Source organism: Procambarus clarkii, chromosome 46, assembly GCF_040958095.1.
Source record: "Procambarus clarkii isolate CNS0578487 chromosome 46, FALCON_Pclarkii_2.0, whole genome shotgun sequence".
In the NCBI taxonomy this organism is placed as follows: Eukaryota; Metazoa; Arthropoda; class Malacostraca; order Decapoda; family Cambaridae; genus Procambarus; species Procambarus clarkii.
The window spans coordinates 16583549-16604712 of record NC_091195.1 but is presented as its reverse complement, the minus strand read 5'-3'; the positions used below and the strand labels follow the sequence as shown (position 1 = coordinate 16604712).

The 21164-nt window shown below is 41.8% G+C and overlaps 1 protein-coding gene across 2 annotated transcripts in view; it reads left to right on the top strand.

Moving 5' to 3' along the window:
* Window positions 1–21164, top strand: part of LOC123770446 (heme-binding protein 1) — an 83619-nt gene that overhangs the window by 31944 nt on the left and 30511 nt on the right. Inside the window, exon 1 of one of the 2 annotated variants that reach the window (XM_045762287.2) lies at window positions 17867–18048. The exons of the other annotated variant lie outside the window; for it this stretch is intronic. The gene's annotated coding sequence lies outside the window, so the exon portion shown is untranslated. Of the gene's footprint in view, window positions 1–17866; window positions 18049–21164 lie in introns of those variants that run through there. 2 annotated transcript variants of the gene reach the window in all.

Sequence of the window (21164 nt, the reverse complement as noted above, 5' to 3'; positions counted from 1 at the left end):
AGGGTTTAGTTGAAAGTCTCCAAAAGTTATGTTCGTTTTTTCAAGGTGAAGAAAAAAGTGAATAACTATAGAATGTACTACACTTATTTGCACAACAATTGCATAACGTTTCGAACCTACATGGTTCATTCTCAAGTGATAAGAAATGACATTGTTGGTGTTGTTTTATATTTAGCTACTCAGAATGAAGTGTCCATGTAGCACGGGCTATAGCGAGCCCGTAATTGAGTTCGGTTATTCGCGATAACCTTCTTACTGTTATATTTGGGTCAAAGTTTTTTAATGGAGGTGGGGGTTCCTCTTTTTTCCTTGTTTCTTTTTCACTTCTGTTTTAGTGCATTGGTTTTAATCTTGTTTTATTAACATTATCTTGGTGGCGGATATAGACACAGAATGTTCACTAGTGAGTCCCATTCCTCAACAGCTTTTCTAATCATTGTAGTCGCGGTGGAATGTGCATCTAATGCAGCTGCTGTCGTTGGATTAATGTTGAGTTTGATGCGCAGGGCTTCAGTAGCTTCACATTCCAGTAAGTAGTGCAATAGCGGCGCCTCTGCCTCAGTTTCACAGATGTGACACTCTTTAACTATTGGGTTCATTACCTCCCAGCAGCACTTGTAACCAAGTCTGAGTCTGTGTATGGCTACTGCAATGTCTCTGGATATCTTTTTGCCAAGCTTGAAAGAGTAGTACCCAGTGGCTTGTTCGTACCATATCGCAGTGGATCTTCCTTCCGCTACTTTGCCTCTGTGGCGAATTTTGATAGTTGAGAATATTTTCTTCTTGATTTGCTCCTTAATCTGTGAAGAACTTGGCGGTATTTGAACCTGTACAACAGGTAGAGCAGTGGCAGTTTTTGCTAGTGAGTCTGCTTTTTCATTACCCTCTATGCCAATGTCACTTGGTGTCCAATTTAGGGTGATTGACAGCCCTAGATTGTGTGCTTCTTTTTCTATATGTTGGATTTCTGTGAGGAGTTGTATATTATCTCTGTGCTGACTGGATAACAATGCCTGGAGCGAAGATTTACAGTCTGTATGAATAATGACATCATGTAAATTTATTCTCAATTGTATAGTTTATTGCCTCCTTCAGGGCATATAATTCTGTTTGCAATGTTGAGCACCCACTATTCATGCTCCAGTAAGCTTCATGGTTGGTATTGTAAACTGCTGCCCCAGCAGAACCTCTTTCTTGATCAACTGATCCGTCTGTATTCTAATCAGTATAAGAATGATGTATTTTATACGTAAACTAAGTCTTTGAAAATGTAATAAGCATTACGAAACGCGTTCAGGCGTCAGATCAGAAATAAAGAATGTTTAAAACAACATTCATATGCTATTCGTACAACCCAGTACTCCAGTGCATTTTATTTACATTCCAGTTTATTCGATCATTTTATCGACTTCAGAGGGGTAAAATGTGCTGTTAAAAGTAAAAGTTTCGTTGAACGAAATGCGATTGATTCCGCTCTGATCAAACAATGCAACAACAGCTTCAATGTGAGCCCCGGTATGTACAAGTTGGATCCCCATATCAGCTTCAATATAGCACATCAATACAATATAGCATCCATTTAACCTGTTTGTCACTTTTATATAACTTCCAGTTATTAATATTAATAGGAACTTCCTCGTATTGGCCAATAGGCTTTCTGCGGTTACCTTCTTTCTAATGTTTCCTTTGCTTCGCCTTTTCTTGGTGGTCAGGTGATTTGCCCTGGCGGATATAAGGTCTGACCAACAAAGTTTCCATTACGGGCTCACCATAGCCCGTGCTACATGGACATTTCGTTCTGAGTAGCTAAATCTAAAACAACAACAAAAAAGTTACCGTCTTCACTCTACTCTGCTCTGATGAAGGCGATTTAAGCCAAAAACGGGTTTAGCATTCTTTAAACACACGCCTAGTCGAATGCAACCGTGTATCAAAATTGAAGAGCAATAAGTAAAGAGATTTCAAAGATTTCTCTCACATGAAAAACGCACTTTTTCAATAAAGCGCATGGTTTATTCCCGTCACAGACGTGACATCTATATAGAATGTATATAAAACCAAGTTCAGATGCGACTGGAACGTTGTGTGACAATTTCAAAGCAAACAGTGAAGGACTTTCGGAGATTAGCGATTTTGAATAAACGAACATTTACATTTTTATTTATATAGATTAGCAGTACCCGGCCACGCATTGCTGTGGCTCAGCTGAGCCACAGCAACCTTCCCTGTCCCCCAGTCCTCCACACCATTCCCCCCCTCACCCGTCTCGGCCTCCCAACCATTCCTCACTCCACCGTCCCCTCGTCCTCCCCATCATTCCCCACTCCACCATCCCCTCTTCCTTCCCACCGTGAACCACTCCCCTGTCCCTTTGTCCTCCCCACCATTCTCCATTCCTCCATCCCCTCTTCCCCACCATCCCAAACTTTCCCGTCCCCCTCTTCCTTCCTCACCATTCCCCACTCCCTCGCCCGATGCCTTCCCAAATGGTCTGATGTTCCCATCAGAAAATTGGGAACATCAAGTGATCTGATGTTCCCATCACTGAAATATAAGAAAAACAGTTAAAAAATTAAATGAAAATATGAAAAAATATAGAAATAAACTATACTCACAAAATGAATGGTATGGTAAACAACACAGCTCAGTTCCAACGCAATTCACACAAAATAATTAAATCAAAATGAAAATAAATCAAAATCTATAAAAGTTCAATTTATCAATGCAATCAGAAACATTGAAATGGAATTGTAACATATGTAGTATAGCATGTGTGTTGCTCTTACATGCAACAGATGGCGCTGTTTTTCAAGAAAAGCATAGTTTTACCTGTCACAGGTGAAGCATCTATACTTATACTTATGAAATGAACGGTATGGCAAACAACACAGCTCAATTCCAACACACTGTCACACAAAATAATTCAATAAAAACTAAAATAAATCGAAATCTATGAGAATAAAATTTATCAATGTAATCGGAAACATTGTAATGGAATTCGTGACATATTTAGTATAGCGTGCATATTGCCATTATGTGCAACAGATGGCACTGTTTTTCAAAAACGCATGTTTTTACCTGTCACAGGGGTGGCATCAATATAGTAGGTATATAAAAAGACGCGCCTATTCGAATGCAACGTTGTGTCAAAATGTCAAAGCAATCGGTAAAGAGGTTTCGAAGATTTCCGCCACATGATAAACACAGTTTTTCAGAAAAACCATGATTATTTACTGTCACAGACGTGACATCTATATAGTATGTATATAAAAACCTGCTTGAATGAGAATGGAACGTTGTGTGAAAATTTCAAAGCAATCGGTGAAGAATCGGTCAAATTTTGTCCCATATGTTTAACAACTTCTGCTCTGTTGAATCAAAGTTGAAATCTTAATGGGTTTATAACTCTGCACTGTGTTACATAACGTTCCAGTGGTCTGTCGGGCATTTATCTACAGTGCTGACATTTCCTCTCATCTTCCGGAAGCTGTAAGCATATTTCCCATGCACATGTGCATCCAAGCCTGATGCGATGTAAGTGTACTTCTGTTGTTCTATTGCTCCCTTTCATCGAACTAAGTGGTTCGTAGTTGGCCGAATTCTTCTACCAGATCATCTGATGTTCCCAATTTTCTGATGGGAATATCAGTACATTTGGGAATGCATCAGACGAGGGAGTGGGGAATGGTGGGGATCACGAGGGGACGGGAGTAGGGGATGGCGGGGAGGACAAGAGGACAGGGAAGTTGGTAACGGTGGGGAGGACGAGGGGGATGGAGGAGTTGGGGATGGTGGGGGCGAGGGGATGGGGGAATGGGGATGGCGTGGAGGACAAAGGGACGCGGGATGGGGAAATTGGTGAGGACGAGGGGAGGGGGGAGAAGGGAATGGTTGGGAGGTCGAGCGGACCTTATCTTGAGGTTATCTTGAGATGATTTCGGGACATAGCGTCCCAATCCTCGACCAGGCCTCCTTTTGGTTACACACCCCCAGGAAGCAACCCATAGCAGCTGTCTAACTCCCAGGTACCTATTTACTGCTAGGGGAACAGGGTCATCAGGGTGAAAGAAACATTTTGCCCATTTATCTCCGCCTCCACCGGGGATCGAACCCGGAACCTCAGAACTACGAATCCGAAACGCTGTCCACTCAGCTGTCAGGCGCGGATGGGGGAGTGGGGAATGGTTGGGAGGATGAGGGGACGCTGGAGGGGGGGAATGGTGGGAAGGACTGGGAGCCACAGCAATGCGTAGCCGGGTACAGCTAGAATATATATATATATATATATATATATATATATATATATATATATATATATATATATATATATATATATAAATATATATATATATGCGAACAAGCCTGAATGGTCCCCAGGACAATATGCAACTGAAAACTCACACCCCAGAAGTGACTCGAACCCATACTCCCAGGAGCAACGCAACTGGTATGTACAAGACGCCTTAATCCACTTGACCATCATTCAGGCTTGTTCGCATTTGTGTTCCTCACGTGTGCCCCAAAGAATGAGGTGATTTGGTAAAATGCTATGCCCAAGATTACTATCCGAGTGCCGGCGGTGGGGTGGTTCAAATAGCCTCGGCTATCACCTCATTATGTCCGGTCGTGATGGTCAAGTGGATTAAGGCGTCTTGTACATACCAGTTGCGTTGCTCCTGGGAGTATGGGTTCGAGTCACTTCTGGGGTGTGAGTTTTCAGTTGCATATTGTCCTGGGGACCATTCAGGCTTGTTCGCATTTGTGTTCCTCACGTGTGCCCCAAAGAATGAGGTGATTTGGTAAAATGCTATGCCCAAGATTACTATCCGAGTGCCGGCGGTGGGGTGGTTCAAATAGCCTCGGCTATCACCTCATTATGTCCGGTCGTGATGGTCAAGTGGATTAAGGCGTCTTGTACATACCAGTTGCGTTGCTCCTGGGAGTATGGGTTCGAATCACTTCTGGGGTGTGAGTTTTCAGTTGCATATTGTCCTGGGGACCATTCAGGCTTGTTCGCATATATATATATATATATATATATATATATATATACAACTTTAGAACACTTTCCCACCAGGAGACTCGAACCCTAGCCAGCACAGAAGCCTTCCAGCAACTGGCATAACAGGTACGCCTTAACCCGCTCCACCACCTGCTCAGACCCTTAAAAGAGATGGTAATTTCGGAGTATTTATATACACCAAAGATCACCACCTCCCAAGAGCACTAGAGCAAGTGAGGGGTCATTTAGACGTTAATTTCATCAAGTCCCTGTTAATATGGGAAGACACAGTGTCTATGCTTAAGGCACAACTCTTCTAAACACGAGAGTGAAGTATACAACTTTAGAACACTTTCCCACCAGGAGACTCGAACCCTAGCCAGCACAGAAGCCTTCCAGCAACTGGCATAACAGGTACGCCTTAACCCGCTCCACCACCTGCTCAGACCCTTAAAAGAGATGGTAATTTCGGAGTATTTATATACACCAAAGATCACCACCTCCCAAGAGCACTAGAGCAAGTGAGGGGTCATTTAGACGTTAATTTCATCAAGTCCCTGTTAATATGGGAAGACACAGTGTCTATGCTTAAGGCACAACTCTTCTAAACACGAGAGTGAAGTATACAACTTTAGAACACTTTCCCACCAGGAGACTCGAACCCTAGCCAGCACAGAAGCCTTCCAGCAACTGGCATAACAGGTACGCCTTAACCCGCTCCACCACCTGCTCAGACCCTTAAAAGAGATGGTAATTTCGGAGTATTTATATACACCAAAGATCACCACCTCCCAAGAGCACTAGAGCAAGTGAGGGGTCATTTAGACGTTAATTTCATCAAGTCCCTGTTAATATGGGAAGACACAGTGTCTATGCTTAAGGCACAACTCTTCTAAACACGAGAGTGAAGTATACAACTTTAGAACACTTTCCCACCAGGAGACTCGAACCCTAGCCAGCACAGAAGCCTTCCAGCAACTGGCATAACAGGTACGCCTTAACCCGCTCCACCACCTGCTCAGACCCAACACAGAAGACAATGTCCAACATAACAGGCCAATTACACTGGATTAATCTTTGTGTTTAGATAGGAGATGCCTCGTATGGGCCAATAAGCCTTCTGCAGCCCCTACGTTTATCCCTTATGTATCCCCCCATGTTTTTCACCTTCATTGTATTATCACCTGACCTAATGCAGGTATAAAATCAACTAGTATTGTAAGATCTGTTCACTTGAGAATGAACCATGGAGGTTCGAAACGTCGTGCAAATTATACAAATAAGTGTAATACACTCTATAGTAAATCACTTCTTTTCTTCACCTTAAAAGTACGAAAATGAGTTTTGGAGAACTCCTATTCCAATTAAGCCCTGATGCTAAGAAAATAGTTAGAGGGATAGAAGCCCTAAACCAGAAAATAATAAATACAGAATATGCGGTCATATTCAATGAAACATGTTTGAAAGAAAACCTGCTGCCAGTATACACCAATATATATATATATATATATATATATATATATATATATATATATATATATATATATATATATATATATATATATATATATATATATATATATATATATATATATACAGAAGCAAGTGGCGCAGGTTCCTATCATCAGGTGATAATATCTGACTAAAAAACCCTGACATGGACTGGTTATATCACATCACCTGCCAGAAAGGCCGGAGGACTGGGATGCCCAGGTCCGGTCCACGCCTCACGAAGCTGTGACAAAAAACACACAAAAAGAAGAAACTAGAAATGGAGCATAACCAGAATTACAAACATTATGAAGGAAAAAACCAGCCAGACGGCTGAAGGGTGTAGCCAGATGGTCTGTCTGGCAGCCGGCGACATCTGGCCAGCCTACTCCCGACACTGGGCGGGGAAAATTCCAGCACCAGCCACCGCACATAGTAGTGACACCCAGAAAATAGTCAGTGATATTCGAATGAATGTTTTAGCTGCTAAAGAAAGCAGATTTGAAATTATATTCCTATGGATACCATCACATGTTGGCATCTCAAGGCATGACACTGTTGATATGCTTGCAAAGACAGCCAGTAGAAAACCAGTAGTAGAAATTGATATGGGTGTTTCATTAGCAGTGACAAAGAGAATACTTAAATATCTAATGAAGATCTCACCGACCTAACAAATTCACAAAGACCTGAAAGTTGTAGTATTAAATATTATGATAGATATCGTGAGGAGACATTCACGTATGGGATTAATAGAGCAAGAACTCGGCAATGTGATGTCATAGTTGCCAAAATTCGCCTGGGATATAGACGTACCTGGTAGCTTTCTCAAAACCCAAATGTCGAATCCACAATGTGTCAACTTTGTGAAAGAAAAAACATGCACTCTCTTGAACATAATATTGTAGAATGTCCCATATTGACTGACTTTCGCCCTCCTGGGCTAAGGTATGCTGAACTCTGTAGTTACTATATGAGTACTGGAACAGTTGATGATATATTGGACTTGTACCCAAGGCTGACCATATAATGTATCAATTATACAATGTATGTATGTGATGTAACTATATAACCTGAGCTTGTAAACGCACCTTAATCACCTTCAGTGATTAAGTGCTTAATTGCACACTAGTTTCTCTATCAGCTATCTCACCCTGTCAGAGTAAAAGAGACAAATGTATGTGTGTGTATATATGTACGTACATGTGTGTGTGTATGTATATGTATGTGTGTATAAAGTATATATGGAAGCTGATCAGAATTACATTTCACCTTTGTGAATGTACATTAATGACACTATGTAAAAGACACATCTAACACTTATGTAGGGCATACGTAAATCTGTGTATCTATGTATTTACGTATGTAGGTTAGCTTAGCATTTTAAAAGCACCGAATCACCTTCTGTGGTTGATTGTTCAATAAACCCTTGAACTGTATGTTTAACACATCTTTAACCCTGTCCATGGAGGACAGAAGAAAATGTATATATTCTGGTTAGCATTGTAAATGTGTGGCCACGTCTGTGGTAGAAAATTATTTAAAACAAAAAAAAAAGCACCAGCCACCATCCTCCCAGCACTTATGCAGAAAACTGACACGTAGGATTTAATTTATTTATTTTAATTTACAAGTATTAATTTATTATTTAACTATCTATAAATTAATTTGCTAAATAGATTTGCTAATTTATTTATTTCGATAACGTATGATACCAAAGTCGATTGTAGGATATAGAATTTTCCCAAAGTAACTTTCTACAAAAGTTTTTAATTACATAGCCTATCAATCGAAAGTAATCGATTGGTAGAAATTTGCTACAATTGTTAATAGATGTTTGACTACAATGGTTAGTATTAAATTTAAACAAATAGAGCATATCTGTATTGTAGAATGTGGCCTGGACAACCAGATATGAACACGAAAAATAATGTTAACTGATACTCATCTTGAGTCAATAGGCTGTTGCTAACTTCCTCTTCCCCTTCAATTACACCTGCCAAAAGGGCACACAGTAATAATCATAACCAATTATATATTGGTTATGATTATTACTATTATAACGGCTATATCAGAGAAAATGATTAGTTAACTAGTGATATTTACCCGTGGTGGGTGGCTAGCCTCGTGTCTTCAGCGGTCTACCCTGAGCTATATTACTGGCCAGAAATAACTAGATTAAATGGATTATCGGGCGCAGAACACTTCTCTTATTGGCGAGTGTAGATATGTGCTGATGATGGGAGATTTGGCGTCCCACAACACTGCGTCCAGAGGGAAATATTCGCGGAGCTTTCTGGCCTACTCCAAGACGAGAGTTTTGTTGATGGTATAATAATGGCGTCTCCTTTGTTGATGAGGACGGTGTGGGATCCCTTGTTGATGAGGACACGCTGGGATCAACGACACGTCCTGATTGCACTATATGCTCCTAAATACCACACACATACATATATATATTTATATTATATTTATATTATATATATATATATATATATATATATATATATATATATATATATATATATATATATATATATAAATATATATATATATATATATATATATATATATTTATATATATATATATATATATATATATATATATATATATATATATATATATGCGAACCAGTTGCATATAGTCCCCAGGACTATATGCAACTGAAAACTCACACCCCAGAAGTGACTCGAACCCATACTGCCAGGAGCAACGCAACTGGTATGTACAGGACGCCTTAATCCACTTGACCATCTCTACTGGACATAAGGAAGTGATAGCCAAATAGCTTCAGCTATCACCTCCTTATGTCTGGTTGAGATGGTCAGGTGGATTAAGGCGTCCTGTACATACCAGTTGCGTTGCTCCTGGCAGTATGGGTTCGAGTCACTTCTGGGGTGTGTGTTTTCGGTTGCATATATGCCTGGGGACCATTCAGGCTTGTTACACACAAAATAATTCAATAAAAAATAAAATAAATCGAAATCAGTGAAAACAAAATTTATCAATGCAATCGGAAACATTGAAATGGAATTCGTGACATATTTAGTATAGCGTGCATGTTGCTCTTACGTCCAACAGATGGCGCTGTTTAAAAAAAAAAGCATGTTTTATCCTGTCACAGGTGAGGCATGTATATAGTAGATATATAAAAACACGCGCCTATTCGAATGCAACGTTGTATCAAAATTTAAAAGCAATCGGTAAAAAGGTTTCGAAGATTTCCCTCAAATGAAAAACACAGTTTTTCAGAAAAAGCATGTTTTTTTTTTAACCATCACAGACGTGACATCTATATAGTATGTATATAAAATCCTGCTCGGATTCGAATGCAACGTTGTGTGAAAATTTCAAAGCAATCGGTGAAGAACTTTCAGAGATTAACGGTTATGCACAAAAGAACATTTCCATTTGTATATATATATATATATATATATATATATATATATATATATATATATATATATATATATATATATATATATATATATATATATATATATATATATATATATATATATATATATATATATATATATATATATATATATATATATTGGTGTATACTGGCAGCAGGTTTTCTTTCAAACATGTTTCATTGAATATGACCGCATATTCTGTATTTATTATTTTCTGGTTTAGGGCTTCTATCCCTCTAACTATTTTCTTAGCATCAGGGCTTAATTGAAATAGGAGTTCTCCAAAACTCATTTTCGTACTTTTAAGGTGAAGAAAAGAAGTGATTTACTATAGAGTGTATTACACTTATTTGTATAATTTGCACGACGTTTCGAACCTCCATGGTTCATTCTCAAGTGAACAGATCTTACAATACTAGTTGATTTTATACCCGCATTAGGTCAGGTGATAATACAATGAAGGTGAAAACATGGGGGGATACATAAGGGATAAACATAGGGGCTGCAGAAGGCTTATTGGCCCATACGAGGCATCTCCTATCTAAACACAAAGATTAATCCAGTGTAATTGGCCTGTTATGTTGGACATTGTCTTCTGTGTTGGCATCGATATGTTCTTGTCTTGTCCTTACTCTCATGGTGGGTAGAGTAAATAGTTCCGTGATTTGGGTGTTCATGGTTCAGAATAGAGCGACCTACCATGAACACCCAAATCACGGAACTATTTACTCTACCCACCATGAGAGTAAGGACAAGACAAGAACATATCGATGCCAACACAGAAGACAATGTCCAACATAACAGGCCAATTACACTGGATTAATCTTTGTGTTTAGATAGGAGATGCCTCGTATGGGCCAATAAGCCTTCTGCAGCCCCTATGTTTATCCCTTATGTATCCCCCCATGTTTTCACCTTCATTGTATTATCACCTGACCTAATGCGGGTATAAAATCAACTAGTATTGTAAGATCTGTTCACTTGAGAATGAACCATGGAGGTTCGAAACGTCGTGCAAATTATACAAATAAGTGTAATACACTCTATAGTAAATCACTTCTTTTCTTCACCTTAAAAGTACGAAAATGAGTTTTGGAGAACTCCTATTTCAATTAAGCCCTGATGCTAAGAAAATAGTTAGAGGGATAGAAGCCCTAAACCAGAAAATAATAAATACAGAATATGCGGTCATATTCAATGAAACATATATATATATATATATATATATATATATATATATATATATATATATATATATATATATATATATATATGACAATGTCTGACGGAGGAAAAATGAAACAGGAATTTCCTTAAGTACTTTCGTATATTAATACATCTTCAGAAGGAGTGATTTTACAGATCGAGTGATGGGTATAAATAGGCAAGGAGAGAGTGGTGAAGTGAGGTGAGGTACAATACTTGGACAACGCAGACGGCCCATTGGCCCATCAGATGCAGCCAATTGGCCCATCTGATGTAGCCCAATGGCCCATCTGATACAGCAAACATACAAGCACAATACATAGGTAATTATAGCATAAAATGGTAAATATATACAATGAATTAGTGAGACAAATGTTTTTCAATGATCCTACTTAAATCGCCCTTTAGCTGATCTATTAGAAATGGATCTAAGTTATATAGACCACTGCTAATATTCAAATTACTTTCTTTTGTGATCTGTATCAAAGCAGATTCAATTATGTTTCTGTTATAGGTGCTTTTACAATTTGTTATTGAAGAAGCACTCTCCCAATCAATTTGGTGAGCATTTTTCTGACAAATGAACAAACAAAGCATTAGACAATTGGCCATGTCTTACAGAGTATTTATGTTGCGATATTCTACATTTTAAATCTTTAGATGTTTGCCCAACATAGAACTTATTACATTCCTTACAAGGTATTTTATAAATGACGCAATTATCATATATATATATATATATATATATATATATATATATATATATATATATATTATTAAATATGACCGAAAAAGTAAGATTAATAATTCTAACACGAATTTTCTCAATCTTTCGTACATTTCGTTTCACTGTTGGAGGTAAATCAAAAATCAATTCTCCAAAATTCATTTTTATTTCTAGTCTGACGCGACACGAGCGCGTTTCGTAAAACTTATTACATTTTCAAAGACTTTAGTTCACAAATACACAACTGAATAGAACCCAGTATATAGGCAAGACAACAACATCTCTTTCTAGGCGTTTAACGATGCATAAGCAACAGGGCTCCATTAAGGAACATATAATCTCTTCCCATAACCAAACCATCGCCAGAGAAATCCTAGTAAACAACACATAAATCATCGATAGATACAGCGATAGCAGGCGGCTTGACGTTTGCGAGGCACTACACATCAAGAAGTCAACACCAGCAATCAACAGCCAATTATTGCACAACTATATTCTACCCACCTCAAGACTCCGCTCCAATATAGAAGCATCAAGAAATATGGACCAATAAGCTTTCTACAAACACTTCTAATCAATATCCATTGTTTCGTGTTCTGTCTTGTGTCGATGAAATTAATACCCTATTAATACTCTTGTTCTGTCTTGTGTTGATGAAATTAATACCCTATTAATACCACATCTTGTTCTGTCTTGTGTTAATGCCACATCACCCCTTCCACCTCACTCAAATGTAGATATAAAATCGGAGATGCGTAAGTTCTATTCAGTTGTGTATTTGTGAACTAAAGTCTTTGAAAATGTAATAAGTTTTACGAAACGCGCTCGTGTCGCGTCAGACTAGAAATAAAAATTAATTTTGGAGAATTGATTTTTGATTTACCTCCAACAGTGAAACGAAATGTACGAAAGATTGAGAAAATTCGTGTTAGAATTATTAATCTTACTTTTTCGGTCATATTTAATAATATATGTCTACAGGAAAGACTGCTACCAAAATATACTAATATATATATATATATATATATGTATATATATATATATATATATATATATATATATATATATATATATATATATATATATATATATATATATATGTAAACAAACCCAGCCTTGTGATGATGCACAGGAGCCGGTCGGCCGAGCGGACAGCACACGGAACTTGTGATCCTGTGGTCCTGGGTTCTATCCCAGGCGCCGGCGAGAAACAATGGGCAGAGTTTCTTTCACCCTATGCCCCTGTTACCTAGCAGTAAAATAGGTACCTGGGTGTTAGTCAGCTGTCACGGGCTGCTTCCTGGGGGTGGAGGCCTGGTCGAGGACCGGGCCGCGGGGACACTAAAAGCCCCGAAATCATCTTAAGAGAACCTCAAGAAGATGCATGTGTAGATCAACGTCCCCGTGGCCCGGAACCTGAAGCAGGGCCTTGGTGGTCACAGCCCTCTTGATCAGGTGTCCGTTGGAGGCGTTTATCAAGGTCTTTCGCGAGAGGTTCGACCAGTTATGCCCCTTTATGTATGGAGTACAGGTAGTGAATAGTCTTGGGCGCTAGACGCGGGTAGAATGAATAATAAATCATTGAATTCATTGTATGGGGGGGCAGGCAGCCTGTGAATATATACATGTTTGGCTTATATTGAGTTCTTCCAATCTTCCAGTTCTTCCAATCCTCGGGCTAAGGTCGAATTACAGACATCACCACAACAAGTTGATTAACGCTTGGGTACCTGTTAATTGCTGGGTGGACAGGGGAATTAGGTGATAGGAAATGCGACCAACCATTTCAGTTCAGGCTGAGATCCGAACCCAGAATTCCCGATTGTGAGCCGAGAATTAACCCAGTTATACTACCAGAACCCTCCTGCTGTCTCATTACTGTGAACGTTCACTTCCAGCCTGTATTGTGAACGTTCACTTCCAGCCTGTACTGTGAACGTTCACAGTACAGGCTGTACCGTGAACGTTCACTTCCAGCCTGTACCGTGAACGTTCACTTCCAGCCTGCACTGTGAACGTTCACTTCCAGCCTGCACTGTGAACGTTCACTTCCAGCCTGTACCGTGAACGTTCCCTCGATCAACGTTACCAAAGCACATTTTGCTGTACGAAAAATTCATTCGTTGGTTACTGAAGGCGTTGGCACAGTTGTTAGCCGTTCGATGTGCTGCTGGTGAACCAGAGTTCGATTCCCAGGAAATAAGCAATTACTGTGGGATGCATCCAAGCCCTTCCTCATCAACCCCCCCCCCCCCACCTTGTGTATGCAACCTGTTTTCGGACCAAGTCCATTCCACCACTCAGCGGTCGTCCCCAAATACGCATTTGTCAATTTTAACATGATGCTCACTCAAAACAGAACTTTTCTCAAATATAAATTAATATTATTATATAATATCATATTGTGCATATTTAGGTTAGGTTAGGGTTAGGTGTTTAGGTTCTGTTGGCGATTATTTGTATTTCAACCCGTCCTCGACTCAAGTCCATTACAACCTGCGGTCGACCCCACAGACGCATTCATAAATTTTAACATGCTGTTCATTCAAAACAGGAATTTTCTCAAATATAAATTAATATTTTGATATATTAACATATTGTGCATATATAGGCATGGGTTAGGTTAGGTTAGGTGGTTGGGTTCTGTTGGCGATTATTTGTATTTGTAGTACGTGGGTGAAGCATTTATAGCTTTGTGGTTCGAACATAATTCGTCAGTGAAGCACTTGTTCCGGAAGTGTTCGAACGAAATGAGTTGTGAGTCGTGTGTAAACCACTTTTAATTCATAAACAGGGGGTTTGGCGGGTGCATGGAATCACTTTAGGGTCTTTGTTTGGAGGACGGGCTGCAGCACGACTCTCAACTGATGACGTCCGAACATATCCGGAACAAGTGTTTCACTGACGAATTTTGTTCGAACCACAAAGCTATAAATGCTTCACCCACGTACTACAAATACAAATAATCGCCAACAGAACCCAACCACCTAACCTAACCTAACCCATGCCTATATATGCACAATATGTTAATATATCAAAATATTAATTTATATTTGAGAAAATTCCTGTTTTGAATATACAGGATGTAAGAATTTATATGAATGCATCTGGGGGGTCGACCGTTGGATGTAATGGACTTGAGTCGAGGACGGGTTGCGTGTGTAAACCGTTTTTCATTCATAAACAGGGGGTTTGGCGGGTGCATGTAATCACTTTTGGGTCTTTGTTTGGAGGACAGACTGTGGTATGCAACCCGTCCTCGACTCAAGTCCATTACATCCAGCGGTCGACCCCACAGACGCATTCAGAAATTTTAATATGGTGTTCATTCAAAACGGGAAATTTCTCAAGTATAAATTAATATTATAATATATTAGCATATTGTGCATATATAGGCATAGGTTAGGTGTTTAGGTTCTGTTGGCGATTATTTGTATTTGTAGTACGTGGGTGAAGCATTTATAGCGTTGTGATTCGAACAAAATTCGTCAGTGAAACACTTGTTCCGGATATGTTCGAACGTCAGCAGTTGTGAGTCGTGTGTAAACCGCTTTTCATTCATAAACAGGGGGTTTGGCGGGTGCATGGAATCACTTTTGGATCTTTGTTTGGAGGACGGGCTGTGCTATGAGTATAAAACGATTCACGCAGAACTCACGTTCGAACAGTGCTTCGCTGACTCGAACATCTGTTTGAATCACACGTCTTTAAACACTTCACCAACTTAGTACAAATATAAATAATCACCAACAGAACCTTAAACACCAAACTTACGCCTACCTATACTGTAGAACTTTAATACAATAATAATATTATTAATTGTTATGAGATTGTTAATGAGAATTGTTATGAGAACCGACCTATTTTTAAATTAATACACAGTAAGTTGATAAATACGCCTTAAGGGGACGCAGAGGCATAGAACCCCGGGCCCGAGGACATAACCTGTCCTCAGGCTGGGCTCCTGCGTGCAGCAAGCAAAGCCATAGACACATGTAAATTTTAAGGTAAATCTTATTCAGAATCAGTATTTTATTATATGTGAATAAACATTATTATATAATAAAATTTAGTAAATAGTGTTACCATAATATGACTGGGAATTAGACAGTCAGCCCACACGTCTGAAAATACAGGATGGAGGGAGGTATCATGGGAAAGCGCCAAGTTATTAGGACTGCAACCCATCCTCCGAATAGACAGTACTTTTAATACTAAATATAATAAGTACATTCTTGACTGTCTGCATAGTACATAAATACGCTTAATTGTGCTATTACATTTACCTTCCCATATACTCTCCTAGTTTTGTGTTAACACACGCAAAAATTTTAAGGTTGAAATTTTCATGTTCAATTCTCTATACACAAGTTTTAAATATAAAGAATTTATTTTTTCAGTTTCATTAAACAATAGAAATTTTATACAAAATTTGAAAATATCCTGAGTTACTTTATAATTTATTGAAAGACTTTAGTTTTGTTTTATTAGTTTTTTAAAATTGTAATATCAATATAGATATAGATTAAGTACTAATTGTAATTAAGAAGCAATAAATGCTATTTTTATACTTGCCCTCCTACACTCCAAAGGTTAGGTCATGGTTTTCTATACAACTTTTCAGGTAACCTCTAATATTCACAATATTTTGGTGCGATGCTGGCGATTAAGTGTATTTATGTACTATGCCGATAGTCAGGATTGTACTTATTACATTTAGTATTAAAACGTACTGTCTATTCGGAGGATGGGATGTATATAGCACTGAAAATACAAGATATGGTGATCGTTTCTGTCTGTCGTTGATTGTTACGAAGTCGTGGGAAGAGTCGTAAAATTTAGTATATAGTTAGGCCTAAGTTAGATTAGGTTAGGTGTTTAGGTCCCATTCTCAATTACTTGTAATTGTAGTTCGTGGGTGATGGAGCAACCCGTCCTCAGACCAAGTCCATTCCATCCAGCGATCGACCCCAAAGACGCATTCATCAATGTTAACATGCTGTTCATTCACAACAGAAATTTTCTCAAATATAAATTAATCTAATTATATAGTAGCATATTGTCCATATACAGGCATAGGTTAGGTTAGGGTTAGGTGTTTAGGTTCTGTTGATTATTTGTATTTGTAGTACGTGGGTGAAGCATTTATAGCGTTGTGGTTCGAACAAAACTCGTTAGTGAAGCACTTGTTCCGGATAAGTGTTCGGACATAATCAGCTGTGAGTCTTTTGTAACAGCCCGTCCTCCAAACAAAGATCCAAAAGTGATTCCATGCACCCGCCAAACCCCCAGCTGTTTATGAATGAAAAGCGGTTTACACACGACTCACAACTGCTGACGTTCGAACATATCCGGAACAAGTGCTTCACTGACGAATTTTGTTCGAACCACAACGCTATAAATGCTTCACCCACGTACTACAAACACAAATAATCGCCAACAGAACCTAAACACCTAACCTATCCTATGCCTATATATACACAATATGCTAATATGTTATAATATTAATTTATACTAGCGAAAATTCCCGTTTTGAATGAACAGCATGTTAAAATTTATGAATGCGTCTGTGGGGTTGACCGCTGGATGGAATGGACTTGGTCGGAGGACGGGTTGGTTTCGGACAGAGGATGTGAGCGAATCACTCTCCGAGATGTGTTCGAATGTTATCAGTTGAGTCGTATTTGAAGCTATTTTTTTGTATTGAAAAACAGGTGTTTGGTGGTTAATTAAAGATCATTTGGCTATTGTTTATGAGGACGGGCTGAAAAAACACCTACGTGCTGAAAAACAGGAAGCGAATGGAGCCTCCGAATGTAAAGCTGGTTCACCCTTCCCGCTCCCCATCACCCCATCGCCCCCTACCCATCCACCCCACCGCCCCACGACCCATCAACCCCCCTCCCCCCTCAATCACGCCCGCGCACGTACACAAACAAGGCCTTCTTAGTCCCGTGACCTTCATCATGGCTTTTCCTGGAGGCGGGATCGATCATGTTGACGTAGTATTGAGAGCGTCAGCGTCGGCAGTACCTGGCTTGTCGTCCTAGCGGGTAGTCGTCCCCGCGCGTCGTACCTGGCTGGTCGTCCTGGTGGGTATAGTGCGTCGAACCTGTCGTGTGGTGGTGCTTCAGCCAGCGTCTCCGTCAGTAGCTCCTGCGCCTCCACGCCATCAACACAGGATCAGCTTGCTCTTGGACGCGTGAGTTCTAGCGGTCATGTTTACACCCGCCACCGGGCCTCTACACACACGTGGCCGTGTTTACACCTGCTACCGTGCCTCTACACACACGTGGCCGTGTTTACACCCGCCACCGTGCTTCTACATACACGTGGCCGTATTTACACCCGCCACCGTGCCTCTACACACACGTGGCCGTGTTTACACCCGCCACCGTGCCTCTACACACACGTGGCCGTGTTTACACCCGCCACCGTGCCTCTACACACACGTGGCCGTGTTTACACCCGCCACCGTGCCTCTACACACACGTGGCCGTGTTTACACCCGCCACCGTGCCTCTACACACACGTGGCCGTGTTTACACCTGCTACCGTGCCTCTACACACACGTGGCCGTGTTTACACCTGCTACCGTGCCTCTACACACACGTGGCCGTGTTTACACCTGCTACCGTGCCTCTACATACACGTGGCCGTGTTTACACCCGCCACCGTGCCTCTACATACACGTGGCCGTGTTTACACCCGCCACCGTGCCTCTACATACACGTGGCCGTGTTTACACCCGCCACCGTGACTCTACATACACGTGGCCGTGTTTACACCCGCCACCGTGCCTCTACATACACGTGGCCGTGTTTACACCCGCCACCGTGCCTCTACATACACGTTGCCGTGTTTACACCCGCCACCGTGCCTCTACACACACGTGGCCGTGTTTACACCAGCCACCGTGACTCTACATACACGTGGCCGTGTTTACACCAGCCACCGTGCCTCTACACACACGTGGCCGTGTTTACACCCGCCACCGTGACTCTACACACACGTGGCCGTGTTTACACCAGCCACCGTGCCTCTACACACACGTGGCCGTGTTTACACCCGCCACCGTGCCTCTACACACACCGTGGCCGTGTTTACACCAGCCACCGTGCCTCTACACACACCGTGGCCGTGTTTACACCCGCCACCGTGACTCTACACACACCGTGGCCGTGTTTACACCAGCCACCGTGCCTCTACACACACGTGGCCGTGTTTACACCCGCCACCGTGCCTCTACACACACCGTGGCCGTGTTTACACCAGCCACCGTGCCTCTACACACACGTGGCCGTGTTTACACCAGCCACCGTGCCTCTACACACACCGTGGCCGTGTTTACACCAGCCACCGTGCCTCTACACACACCGTGGCCGTGTTTACACCAGCCACCGTGCCTCTACACACACGTGGCCGTGTTTACACCCGCCACCGTGCCTCTACACACACCGTGGCCGTGTTTACACCAGCCACCGTGCCTCTACACACACGTGGCCGTGTTTACACCAGCCACCGTGCCTCTACACACACGTGGCCGTGTTTACACCAGCCACCGTGCCTCTACACACACACGTGGCCGTGTTTACACCCGCCACCGTGCCTCTACACACACCGTGGCCGTGTTTACACCTGCCACCGTGCCTCTACACACACCGTGGCCGTGTTTACACCCGCCACCGTGACTCTACACACACCGTGGCCGTGTTTACACCCGCCACCGTGCCTCTACACACACGTGGCCGTGTTTACACCCGCCACCGTGCCTCTACACACACACGTGGCCGTGTTTACACCCGCCACCGTGCCTCTACACACACACGTGGCCGTGTTTACACCTGCCACCGTGCCTCTACACACACGTGGCCGTGTTTACACCTGCCACCGTGCCTCTACACACACGTGGCCGTGTTTACACCCGCCACCGTGCCTCTACACACACGTGGCCGTGTTTACACCCGCCACCGTGCCTCTACACACACCGTGGCCGTGTTTACACCTGCCACCGTGCCTCTACACACACCGTGGCCGTGTTTACACCCGCCACCGTGACTCTACACACACCGTGGCCGTGTTTACACCAGCCACCGTGCCTCTACACACACGTGGCCGTGTTTACACCCGCCACCGTGCCTCTACACACACACGTGGCCGTGTTTACACCTGCCACCGTGCCTCTACACACACGTGGCCGTGTTTACACCTGCCACCGTGCCTCTACACACACGTGGCCGTGTTTACACCCGCCACCGTGCCTCTACACACACGTGGCCGTGTTTACACCCGCCACCGTGCCTCTACACACACGTGGCCGTGTTTACACCCGCCACCGTGACTCTACACACACACACACACACGTGGCCGTGTTTGTGATGCCTGGCAGAGTAAATGTTCCTTCTGGTTTACAGTCTGTGTACTGTATAATTCTATAACGTGTGGTGTCCGTATTTTGCTATAATTTGTGCATAATTTTGTGTAATTGACGAATATTGCTGTTGTATGTAGTTTGTGTTAACTGTAAAAGAATTAAGACAATATGACGGACTATGTATTCACCTAGTTGTATTTACCTAGTTGTGCTCGCGGGGGTTGAACTCTGGCTCTTTCGGCCCGCCTCTCGACTGTCAATCAACTTTTTTTTTTTCACCCACACCCAGGAAGCAGCCCGTAACAGCTGTCTAACTCCCAGGTACCTATTTACTGCTAGGTGAACAGGGGCATGTTCACTTAACCCGGGTGAAAGAAACTATCTCCATTTTTTCTGCCATCGCCGGGGATCGATCTCCGGACCGTATAATTACGAACCCCGAGCGTTGTCCACTCAGCCACCAGGGCCCCCTGTGACCTGTACTGATGGTGAGGATAGAAAATAAGGTAATTTTCCACCCACAAGGTTATATAAACCCATGGAACCGCCTACCCGCCCAAGCCGTAAACGCCTCTATAGTACTAGTTTAAAAATTCAGCTGGGAAAAAATCGTAACGAACAGTGGGAGAACCTCTGACAGTCCGCCGGCTTTCTGTCCCTGTCGAGGCTACGAGAGATAATTAATGGCCTTCAGGTATATTCAGGTGTATACGCCTGGCGTATACACCTGAGCCAGGCGTCAACACCGCCTGGCTCTGATGGTGTTGACGTGTATTGCGTACCTCTCTCTCTCTCTCTCTCTCTCTCTCTCTCTCTCTCTCTCTCTCTCTCTCTCTCTCTCTCTCTCTCCGGCCTATAGTGGTCGTCCTCACTTAGCGTGATGTTGTGGCCCACTTGTGGAGGTGTCGTAATGTCCTGGCCACGTGACTGGCCAGGAGAGGACG